Source organism: Canis lupus, chromosome 31 (genome assembly GCF_011100685.1).
Source record: "Canis lupus familiaris isolate Mischka breed German Shepherd chromosome 31, alternate assembly UU_Cfam_GSD_1.0, whole genome shotgun sequence".
NCBI lineage: Eukaryota > Metazoa > Chordata > Mammalia > Carnivora > Canidae > Canis > Canis lupus.
In genome coordinates, this window is record NC_049252.1 from 2,920,675 (window position 1) to 2,933,717 (window position 13,043).

Here is a 13,043-nt window from a genome sequence, read left to right on the forward strand (position 1 = left end):
CCCTAATGAAATTTTTGTGTGTGTTATAACTGTCTCTAATCCAACATCTCACCAATAATTGTCTAATTATTCATTAATAAAGACAACGATCTAGAAGTTTATATTTAATTGAGTAAATATATACAGTATTCTATAATTCCACATTTTTAAAAAGTACTTTTTCTATTAAAAGTTAGATTTTTTCCTTTTTAATGCTATGAACATTGTTTTTGCTACTTGCAAATGAATTAATCATTTTTTCAAGTGATCAAATTTCTTCACTTAGAAACTATATGCAGCAGTCTATGATTTAGTTTTTATCTCCAGTGCCCTGCCCAATAACTGACATATAATAGGTTCTACTAATCCTTGTTGAATAAATAAATCAGTAATTATTTAAGCTACCTTATTTTTCCTGTCTTTAGAAGTCATTAATTTCTACTTCATTTTTAAGCTTCATACATGCAATGTATGTTGTTCATTCTGATTTCTTATCTTGCATATGGTTTATGTACAACACACTTAACAAATCTAACTTCTTTTCCCCATGTTTCGTGCTAAACAATGGAGGGACATAGATAAACCAAACACATATTGCCCTAACATTTTTAGAGTTCACAGTTCAGGGTTCTATAAAAATAATGCTTTTTGATAATGAAGAATCTTTATCTTGATCAGATTTAATGACACTCTTTAATTTTTAAATGCATTTCATTTCCTCCTCATTCGCTTTAGCTCAGTGTTTTGATATGGTGAATGTTTGTTTAAATACATTAACTCATTTTCAGATTCTTCATTATCAGTTCAAAAACTTTTAGTGTTTTTATAGTCTTTGTATTACTGGTTTATTTGAAGTACTTTATTTCATGGCAAACTGTGGGAGGAGAAAAAGAGTGACATAAATAGAACACAAATATAAGAAGCAAAAAAAAATAGCTTGAAAAATAAAAACTAATATCATAGTTGAGTTAGGACCTGAGACTTGCACTACAATTTCTGAGACTTTAATATTACAAAAATGTAAATTCTAGCTTTCTACCGAAAAATTCTCCAACCTTCTAAGTTTTTAAATAAAGGTAATTTGAGTATAGAGGGAACCTTGTAGAATAGACACAGGAAGAGTTTAAAAGTTTCATCAATGGCAGTAAATAAAATGATAATTAATCTCCAAAGACAATGATGATTATCCTTCAGGGATTTCATAAGTTCATCGTCTCAGGAGATTATTACCTTTTGTAGATGAGATTTCAAATGAGAATACCATGTAAATTGACAACATTTCCCATGCTGCCAGAAATATGTTTAAAGAAGAAAAGCCTGAATTGTTTTCTTTTTTTTTCTTTTTTTTCTTTTTTATTTTTTATTTATTTATTTTTTTTGTTTTTTTTTTTAATTTTTTTCTAAATTGTTTTCAACTCATTTTTATCAATCCTGAAAAGTGATCAGAAAAATTCTGTTATCCTGTTCTCAATAAACCGACACACAAAAATGGAAAAGACATTGTGGGCCACATATTCAAGACACAAGTAATGACTAATGAAACCAGACTTTCAATATATATAAGCACACATAAAAATGTATACATGTGTATGCATACGCACACACAGACACGGAAAGGCTGTAGTTTTATTGAATTAGCACTCAATCTAGAAGCAACCACAAGAAAAAAAATCCTTTAAAATCCCTAAAATTTCTTCCTGCAGAAATTGCAGAGAACATTATGTGGTTGTAAAATTTCCTGCTAAACATCACGTAGCAGAGGATTTACTTTTTATTGGTTTTATTTCTTTATAAAGAGTTCCAGCCAAATGGATTCTACTATTAGAAATTCAATATTTCCTAAGGTATATTCGCAGATATAGATCCAATATTTTAAAAAAGTATGTAGCATTAACACATATTTTTTCAGATAATTTTAAGTAATTATTCAAATTAATATCCCTATCTTCAGTGACCCATTTAATAGAAAAAATATTCACATGCTTTTCTTATATTCAATTATCTTGACATCTCTACAGAAAAATAAGAAAATACATTGTATTACTTCCCTATTAACAAGTCCTAAATATCATTTTTTTAAAGATTTTATTTATTTTATTCATGAGAGACACAGAGAGAGAGAGGCAGGCAGAGGCACAGGCAGAGGGAGAAGCAGGCTCCATACAGGGAGCCTGACATGGGACTCGATCCCAGGTCTCCAGGATCACGCCCTGGGCTGAACGCGGCGCTAAACCGCTGAGCCACCTGGGCTGCCCAATATCATTTTTTCTTAATGGTGACATTTACTAATTAATATATTACAAGTATGTCATAGACTATAAAAGTAGATTAAAAATATCAGGAGAGATCTTAAAAAATAGAGTTGGTAAAGATGTTTTATTTTTTTTTAAAGGATTTTATTTATTTATTCATGAGAGAGACACACATACACAGAGGCAGAGACACAGGCAGAAGGAGAGGCTGGCACCATGAGGGGAGCCCGATGTGGGACTTGATTCCGGGACCCCAGGATCACGCCCCGGGCTGAAGGCAGATGCTCAACCGCTGAGCCACCCAGGGAGCCCGGTAAAGGTGTTTTATTGGACAAATATTTATTGAGCCCCAAAGAAGCACTGGATATGCAGCTTTCATTTCATATTCAATAGGACCTGGAATTTCCTTTATAGAACTAATTTTCCTAAATTTTGGGTAAATCTGACCTTTAGTCAATTCCCTAGAAGCAGTTAGTACAGCTTGATAATATCAAGTCACTAAAGCTATTCTGGAAACTCAAGTACTCCAACAAAATTAAGTTAGTGACTTGAAATAATGCCTGTAGGTTAATGCCTATGGCACCTGAAGAAAAGAAAGAAAGAAAAAAAAAAAAAAAACAGAAAGAGAAGCAAATAGTAAAATAGAAGATGAACAAAGGGCATAGATAGAAAAAAGAGAGAGATTGCATAAATTTCTACTCCTGAGGAGGCCAAGAGAGACCATTAATGAGAAATAACTCCAAAAAAAAAAAAAAAAAACAAAAAAAAAAAAACAAAAAAAAAGAAATAACTCCAGAAACCAGAGAAAATAAAATTAAAAGATATATTCTTTGTTTATTTAATATGTACTCTATGCAATTATACTTGCTCTCTTAGAGGTAGATTCTTTCAAATTTCCAATCTGTACTTTATTTTTTTTAAGACTTTATTTATTTATTTATTTTTTATTTGACAGAGACAGAGAGCGCGCACAGTGAGAGGAGCAGCAGAGACAGAGGGAGAAGAAGACTGCCTGATGAGCAGGGAGCCTGATGCGGGGCTCGATCCCCAGACCCTGGGGACACGACCTGAGCTCAAGGCAGACGCTTGACAGACTGAGCCACCCGGATGCTCCTCAATCTGTAATGTAAATACTTTGTCTTTAGCTAGGTTTTTAAGATGCTTTTATTTTTTAAATAGACTAGGCTTATTTATCTGCACTAGTTTTTTTTTTTTATTCAAATAGTAATATCTGACATTTGGTGCATATTTATTTTGTGTCAGACACAGTGAAGATTGCTTTGCATATATTTTAAATTGGGCTTATTAAGTCTGTTTTACAAATCAAGGAACTAAGTCTCACGGAAGTGGAGTTAAATATTTTCCACACCCTCCTCACCATATCATAAATATTAGTGATCAGACTTAAACTTTCCAGCATGGTGCAAAGGCATTTTAAATGATCTTATGTACGTAAAATTCTTCCTGGTCTCTTCTACCTTTCTTAAGTGGAGGCAAGTCCTAAAGACTTGTTGGAAGCTTAAGCATCCTTATCACTTACTCTCTTCACTTAGTGGGCCTAAGTATGATAAATGCAACACAGATGATGTACATCAACTGAATGTCTTTATCCTCCTCAAGTAACTGAAATTTCACTGGGATTCTCAAATAATCTAGAAACAAAATTCAGTATGCTTCATTAGCATAGTCAGTGCATTTGCAGTCAGCTGGTAATCAGTAGAAAGAATACCAGGAGTCAGAAAAAGATAATACTTGTAAGTCAGAAAATCTGTAATTTGTGTTCAGGTTTTACCACTTCCTAGCTCATGACTTTGGTAAACTCAACGACCTATCTGGAGAGGTAAGAAATTAACCTTTACTCAGAGCCTGCTATGTACCAGAAAGTATTACTTATATCACAGGGGTTTTGCCGAATTAAATAAGATATACAAATATAAAAACTTCCTTGCAGTATTATGCAATGTAAATTGTACACTGTTACACTAACAATAACAAGAAAATAATAATTAGCATTATTACTATATTACTGATCTGTCCAGAGCTGTTGCAGATTCTTTCATATGAAGTCATGCCCAACCAATACAATGGTTAAACAAAATAAAAAATACTGTATATTCTTAGAAAAATATCTAGATATAAAGGTGGATTGGATTAAACAGAACTAAAGTGTTTTCATCAAACAGAAGAAACAACATGTATCTAATAAATATCTCTTGTGTATGATGAACTAGACTCTGCCTATGACACAGGACACACAATTTTAATGTGAAAGTGCTTATGTGTAACCAGCAGATAAGGCTTGCTCTTCCTGCAGGCACATACACCTTCTATGCAAGTCATTCCCTTACTATAGTCAATCAATTAATTCAGTCTGATAAGGATTCTTAATATCTCTTTAGAGTAAACAGGCATCTGTTAAATAGATCTTTCCAGATATTTGGCATATGCAGAGGTGCTGAAGAAGGCAGTGATGCTTAAGGCAGTATTTTGAATGACTGTAACAAAATGCAATATGTTTCAAACCATGTAAATATCTCCTTACAGTATAATGTCTAGATCCTAATACGAAAGTGGTTCCAAGAGATTAAAAATATGTGAGACTATATTAATATCACAGACACTATAAATAGGACACACAAGACAAAGAAACTATGAAGCAAGAAAAATAGTGAGGGTAGAGAAAATGAAAATTCTATTTTAAATCAATGCTCATCCAGCATACCTGTCTGCATGCTCTATTACTGAAGATCTAGGCTCACTTTTACTGCTTAGAAATTTTTTAGAAGGCAAAAATACTTAGATTTTGCCCATTTACTTGATTTATGCTAAGACTGGATTGTCAAAGTGGCAACTAATATTTAGAAAGAGAGAATGTGATTTAGTTTTCTTGCTAAGCTCCATTTCAAGACTCCAGCAGGTTCACCTGAGGGCAGAGATCCTACAATAAACAGTGATTTGCAAGTCAGAAAGGGTAACTAGTTGATTCCCTTCAGTCTCCAAGCCTTTTATGTTATCTCAATTACAGTTATATAAAGAAATATTTGCTTTGATGTTTTTTCTACACTACCAATTTATGGTGAAACATATGACTTAGCTTACATAACTATCCCTTGAGACAGTTAATATAGTTGGAAGAATCTGGGAAATTGTAAACTGTTTTACTACTTATCCCTCATTAAAATTAAAATTAGATTTAACCCATGTCATTTGCTACACATCAAAATTCAGATAAACCATCACATTAAAATATGAATGTTTGCTGAGGCTAAAGATGTGACAGTTTAGGGGCACCTGGGTGGCTCAGCGGTTGAGCGTCTGTCTTTGGCCCAGGGCGAGTCCCTGGATTGAGTCCCACATCAGGCTCCCTGCAGGGAGCCTGCTTCTCCCTCTGCCTCTGCCTCTGTCTCTCTCTAACCTTCTAATTTCTTGGCTTTTAAATCAATTGTTATTGGCCAGAGCAGTTTTGGGGTGAGAGGGTAGATGGATGACCAAAATATTAAGTATGTTTTTACTGAAATAGTGAAATTTTGACTGTGGAACATATATATCTAAACTTTATTTATAGGAACTGCTTCTTTTATTATGATTTTTTTATATTCTTACCAACTTTAAGATCAATTATATCTTTAAAATGGAAATAAATTATTAAAAACTCTAAAATCCCTTATACACAAAATTTTCATTTTTAACTCTTTGAAGGTAAATCATGACATCTCATATTTATCTCTTAATACAAAATCCTACCTTCTCATAATATTTGCTCCCTGGACAGAAGAAATCACTGTATTAGTAGTTAAAAGCGATAATTTCTAGTTGTCTACTTTAATCAACTAATCTGTTTGTAGTTGACAACATAAATTTTATCTTTTAAGATAAATCTTATCTTTCATAAAAATGAAATTTCTATACTTCTTTTAATATATAATTTTTAAAATATCCTTTTATAAAGTGCTGAAGTGAGAAAAATAAACTAGCAATTTTCCATTAAGTTTTATGAAAACAATTTGACTATGATGGTGTAAAATATAAAATAATGCACAAATATTTTTTCATTATTGTTAATATTAAAGTTACTAATTATAATTTAAACAGTCTGAAACTAATAAAATTATGGCAAGCTAGTGATAAAATCTTTAATTTACACACACAAGAAAAACCTGCTATTTTAAATTCAAGAAAATGTCAAGAGATGGAATTGAAAGTCGGATTAAGCAAATTTGTAAAGGACACAGAGTTACCTGGAAAGGAAGGCACTCAAGGAGGAAACTTTAAGTAAGTAATGATAAGTTCAGAAATAAATGTTAACTGAGGTGAAAGCAATGGAAATCAGGACCTGATAAAATAAAGATGTGTTTGGAAATTGGGAGCTATGAAACTGGTTTACCAAGTAGAATATGGGTATTCAAATCAGTTGATGGTGAGTGAGAGAAACAAAGATATTCAGGAGTTTTAGTTTTAGAGGGTTAGTGCACATCAGCACCTTGCAAAAAGCAATAAATGTTGAGAGGACAGTTTGTATGGTTTTATTATTGTGTTGTCTTGTTTTAATGTACACTGCTGAGGGAAACAAAAAAAATAATTCATTTGAACATATAGACTCTGAGATGCTCATACTACCTCCAAAGACATGTAGTAGTCGGGTAAACTAGTTAAACTACTCAAAAGTCAGATCTTGCCAGAAAATCTATGTCATGGAAATCATATGAATGGACAAACCCCTCACAGAAGAGGAAGCAGATCATGAAGACAAAATAAAAAGGCAGAATATATACACTTGATATATATCATTTAATATTCAAAGAAAAAGATGATTCCACAAGGAGATTATAGAAACGTCTGATTATCATCAAAGAAGAAGTGGTGCTAAAGCCAAAGCAGTGTTTAGTGGACAAATGTGCCAAATGCGACTGGGATATTCAAATAGGAGATCATTGACCTTCTAAATTAGAAAGTAACTATGTCATCTGATGTTTTTTGTTTGTTTTGTTTTGTTTTGTTTTAATGTTGGTGGAGAATGGAAGCCAGACTGGGTGAGTTGAGATGTCAGTTGAAAGTGAATGTGTCAAAATAGATTAGAAATGGTTAAATTATTTATGGTTTTAAGGAACCATATAGTCTCAAAAAGACTGAACATTTTTCACCATATTTTATTTATTCTCATTTTTTTCTTTTTTCTTTTTTTTTGCTACAACTTCACAACATAGAATTAATCCCATAAATACATCCAGTTTTCTGTTGTTGTTGTTTTTCATTTTGAGCTAGCCTACTTTCCTACTAATTTAGTTAGTTTAATAGTTTTATTTTTATTAATTTTTGAAAATACAAATCACCAAATTACAATGATAATCTATTTCTGGGATTCCCCCTCATATTATTTTTTCACTCTCAATATCCAAACCACATTAGTGATTGGGGGATCGGTATCTTCTAATGGCTTCTTTATGCTTTATTTTTACTTAACCTCAGTATTCAAGGGGAAACTAAGAAACTGAAGAAAATAAAATATTAAAAGTTCAGATATTTAGGTAGATGATTTAATATCAAGGCCCTTTTTAAGATATTACTATATATTAAAATTTGAAAACAGAAGGAAAAATGTGTTCCTTTGAGTTAAATAAATGTGTAAGGTCAAGTAGAAGATAAATGAAAACGTGTATGTTACTGGTTATAGGTGAACTTTGAATTATCATTATCATAAAATTAAGTTGACCAGTAAAAATGCACTATTTTCTATGATACAAATATTTCTGTCAAAATCTTTCCTGTTGTGTCTTTCCCCTGAGCTGGCAATTGCTATGTTACAAACTATTCAGCAGTAAATATCTCCCACTGAAATCAACCTAAATTATTCTGATGTCCATATGTCATTTTTTAGATGCAAACCTGAGACATCATTAGCACTAATGATGTGAGGCTGCTTTTTGTTGATACCTATTGCTATTTAATAACCCAACTACCTGAGGCAGTTTTGATAATTTGAAAAAAAATGATGGAAAATCATCCAGTATTTGCTCCAGGAGAGATTTGATTACAAGTTCTTGACTAAGCAAGCCTACATCAAAGGTTTTCTGCTATCCTAGGAGAAATGCTTAAAGAAAGAAAAAAAAAAAAAAAAAAACTAGGCCATCAAATTATTTTTGTTTCAAATGAAAATGTTTTGCATTATTTCAGTTATAGTTAATATAAAATTTATTTTTTTCATATTTAAAGGAAAAAAGTAACACCTTTTTATCAATATATTTTTTTAAGATTACGATTTTCTGGATAGGAGAGCAAATAGGATATGTCCCTCAAGTACATGAAATCCCTAATATACCACTGAGATAACCAGTGTTTGTCTCACATTACTAGCTCTTCTCAATTTACCTTAAGACATTATTTTCTTTAATGTATTAATGATGAGCCTTTATAAAATGTTTCCCTTAATGAGATGTACTGACCCAATCAATTGCTTGAATTTTAGCTTGTAATCTGGGTCTTCGATGTTGGAAGGGCATGTGAAAAACATTTTCAGTAGCAATTTCAAAACTGCAGCAAGAGCAGAAAAACATGTTTCTTCAATAACAAAAATTATTTAAAATCATTAACCTAATTAACATTTTCACCTGGTCTTCAACTAATGTGCAAATGGTCAGTTGACAACAGTAATTATTCAACTACAAACTAAGTGGTCAATTAGATACACAATTACCCAATTTGTATGCACAGAAGAGAATTTTAATACTAAAAAGTTATTCCTAACCAGTATAGATATAATATAGATGTAAAATTTAGTCTGTAATCAAACCATGTACCCTTTATCTACCTTTTCAAATGTGTACGTGGAAACATTACTATTGCGTGACTCATATTACAAATAATGAAGAAACGATGTAGGTATTTTGATAAAGATAATCATTTTTATGTATATCACTATTATGGTAGATGACAATCATTCCATTCAATTAAATTCATTCATACAATCATACAATCATTCTTTTATAATTAATACATTAAACACAAACTGAACCTTCTACTGCAAGATTCAATTCAGTATGTAATGCAAAAATTAAGTCTCACAGGGGCATTATGTTAATAATCAAGGGGGTAATATAATGTACATATGTGTCTATGAGAAGAGAGAAAGTGCTAAAAAACAGCAAAAATACAATATGTAAACAGTTTTTTACGTATAAAACAAAGTTAAGTTTAGAAAGTATTAAAAAGGTTAAAGAGATGCGACAGTGAATATAATCTATTATGCTCAATCAACGAGTCATAAATTCATAAATGTCTTACATGCATTTTAGGAAGTAGAGTTTACATGCTATAGCAACATATATTTCACTTAGTTTTTTATATTAATAATTGAAAATAATATAACTAAGCCAAATTTTCCCATATTTATAGATACTCGTTACATTCCAAATGAATGGAAATTCATTCCCCATATCCCATTATTTCAAAGGTCAAGCCTGCAAACTCAGGGAAGAATCTCTGCCACCAAAATTTTTGAAAAATTCCACTGAACCAGGTCTTTCTATAGATTATTTCACTGGCCCTTGTTCTAATATATCCCTTTAACGTATCACACTTTTAAGGTGAGATATTTAATTTTCCCTATATTACAGACCTAAACTCATTAGACAATACAAAATACATATTACACCCTTATCTGGAAATTTGAGAGTCTGCATTTCTCTGGATCCAGCACTATAAAGTAAGCTGACATTCCTATCCCACTATTGACCAGTTTTATATCTGCAATTACTTTTTTAAGAAAGCCAGGATTATTTGAAACTTTGACTGACCCTTCCTCAGGCTTTGCCTCAACAGACAGGAACCAGCTATATATATATATATCAATATGAGCCTCATATAGAATTCTGGCCACTGAAATTTTCAATTTATATCTTAATTGTTAGCTATGTCTGTGTCATATAGTATGTGTATATTTACCTTTTTTAAGAAACTTGCAAAGATATTGATTGATCCTTCCTGGTTCTTCTCCACTGCTAAAGGAATTATTTATGTGTAAACGATTCTGTAGTACTATTAAATAATAATAATAATAATAATAATAATAATAATAATAATAATAAATAATGGCTGGGATCATAGGACAGCTCCTTAGTGACAGTATTCCCAGAAAAAAATCAGTGATTTCTAATATGTGCTATTATTTTGTATGGTTGTAAATATTTCAAATAAACTCAACAGGTTATCTGATTCATTTTCAATCATTTATCAATTTTTCTTGGAGGGTAGAACAGGTAGGCACACAATGAAAAATTAAGTACACTAAAGTTGCATTGAAAGATTATATTTAAACTAAGTGGAATTTTGGGTCATAATTCCTTTAAATATTTTCTAAACTAAAATTACTGAGATCATTCTTTATAGAATAGTACTTTGCTTCTCAAAATAATTACTCATATATGTATCTGTTCATTGGAAACCTCATTTTCCCCCCAGGATACTTATGTCCTTCTTGCTCCTCTAAACTAGGTTGGATGGTCTTTTACTCAGAAACATCTTAGGTAGCATCCTCAATTTTCACAAGAAATTATTCTTATCTTCTACATTGCTTGGTCCCAACTGATTTATATTAAAATACATATTTTGGGGATGCCTGGGTGTTTCAGAGATTGAGGGCCTGCCTTTGGCTCAGGGCGTGATCCTGGAGTCCTGGGATGGGATCCTGTGTCAGGATCTCTGCATAGAGCCTACTTCTCCCTCTGCCTGTGTCTCTGCCCCTCTCTGTATGTCTTTCATGAAAAAATAAGTAAAATCTTTAATATATATATATATATGTTATATATATATAGTGCCAAGAAATGCAGTACTTTTGGAAATTTTTGATAATTTTGAATAATTTAAAGATCTCGTTGTTATTTCCTCCAGATTAGTGCTTCTCAAACTTAATTGCTCAAAAGAGTCACCTGCAGTGCATGCTAAAAATATGGATTATTTAATACTGAATTAAGAGACCAGGGATGGATGTAAGAATTTTTTATATTAAATAAGTGCTGTAACTAGTAGTTGGGTAATTTTAAAATACATTCTATCTCCTGATAATATATGTATTGACTACTGCATCAAGGATTTGTTGAAATACTAAATGTGACTAAACCAATTTATTTCATTTTAAAACAGCCTTAATAAAATGTAATTTTTGTATTGCTAAGGCCAGAACAGAAACATACACGTTTTGAAGTCTCAAGTTTGTCATAAGGCTTTTATTTTGAATCTTGAGGTTTCAACTTTTCTTAAAAAGAAAAACATACTGGGATATATAATTTTTAAGCTTCCTTAAAGTTTTAGGTCAAAAATATTATATTTTAAAAAATAATTTTGAAATCGTATTAAATATACCCACACTTTGGGTCCAAACTGAAAATTTCCTTACTTACCTTTGAACTCCTTTCCTATAACCTATTAAAGCTGCTTTAGCATCCTATAAATAAATTATTCCTATGCATTCAATTTTTGTTTTTTTTTTTAAATTTCAACATAGCCATTCTCATCATTTTATCCAATCACACTGTCTAATGTAAACTGACTTTTGCTGGTGAAAAAATTTGAAATTAATTTGATATTATTTGTGGTAGGAAACAAAAACATTTCTTACCCTATAGCATTATAATTTTATGTGAATTTATAGTTATAAAATTTCAAAAGGTTTTTTAAAATGTATTTATAAAGGTATAGCCTCTCTGGGAAAACCCGGGTATATTTTATATTTTCCATTTCAATTAAGTCATGTGTTCATATTAGAAAAATGCATTGAGCAAGGTGGAAATGAATAAACAAAAAAAAATATGTGCACACCAGTGGTGCTAAAATAGTGCCATACAAATTTAATATGCATTGGCCCTCCACGGACTTTTAAAACCTGTAAAAGTAAAAACACAAAAGTTTAAACAAGGTTAAAAAAAAGTAATATACAGAAATATGAGAAATTATTGGAAGAGAGGATAAGTGCTATGAAAACTCAGAAAAGAAGAAGCAATTCATCCAGTTTAACACTTCTATTGTATAACAGAAAAAAATAGACTGAGAGGTTAGGTGAAGCAGCCAAGTTCACACTGCTGGTTAATGGCCCAAATATTTCTAGGTGATAAGGAGATCCTTGTGATTCCAGGCATCATAAAAATTTCCAGTAATTCTTTGAAAATGTAGGGTTTCTTTTATGTGAACCTGAAATAGAACTGCACTAGGAGTGACTTTATTTCTACCATATGTTAAAATAACTATATTATCCTCAAGATGAATTTAATCAGAACTGTGAGAATTGGGTTATCTCCTAAACAGCAGCCAAGGAAATTGATTTTTGTATTTTTCAAGATTAAGAAGAGCTGGTAAATATTACTGAGCAGGAAAACTAAAACTCTAATTCTCAAATATATCTTATCATATTTTGTTCAAAAAGACCAATCTGAGAGTGAAGGTTTTCATTCGTTGTCACAAAATGTATTTTAAGAAAAATATGAAATTCTAATGAAGAATGACTACTTGTAACCTATGCAAATATATAAAAATATTTAATATATTTGCATTAAACCTATTTGTTAGTCATAAAATATATACATATGATATATGTGTATACATATATGTATGCCTATATTTATATATACATAATTTGAAAATTTTCGAAAGATAAGTGCCACAAGAAAATACCACAAACTGGGTGATTTAAATAATAGAAGTTTATTATCACACAGTTCTGGAGGCTAGAAATCTGAGATCAAAGTGTTCACAGGGCTGGTTCCTTCTATGGACTGTGTCTCTCCCTTTAGTTTGTAGAGGACTACTTTCTCCCTATGTCTCTTT

General features: G+C 31.3%; 1 protein-coding gene and 1 long non-coding RNA gene across 5 annotated transcripts in view; both read right to left on the reverse strand.

Moving 5' to 3' along the window:
- CADM2 (cell adhesion molecule 2) overlaps nt 1–13,043 on the reverse strand; it is a 1,062,630-nt gene that overhangs the window by 696,204 nt on the left and 353,383 nt on the right. The window lies entirely within an intron of this gene.
- Nucleotides 1–13,043, reverse strand: part of LOC119867032 — a 40,324-nt gene that overhangs the window by 25,315 nt on the left and 1,966 nt on the right. The window contains exons 2-3 of one of the 2 annotated variants that reach the window (XR_005382063.1): nt 10,170–10,225; nt 8,672–8,759 (exon numbers count right to left, since the gene is read on the reverse strand). This is a non-coding gene — a long non-coding RNA (uncharacterized LOC119867032). The remainder of the gene's footprint in view (nt 1–8,671; nt 8,760–10,169; nt 10,226–13,043) is intronic. The other variant, XR_005382062.1, reaches the window with a different exon arrangement.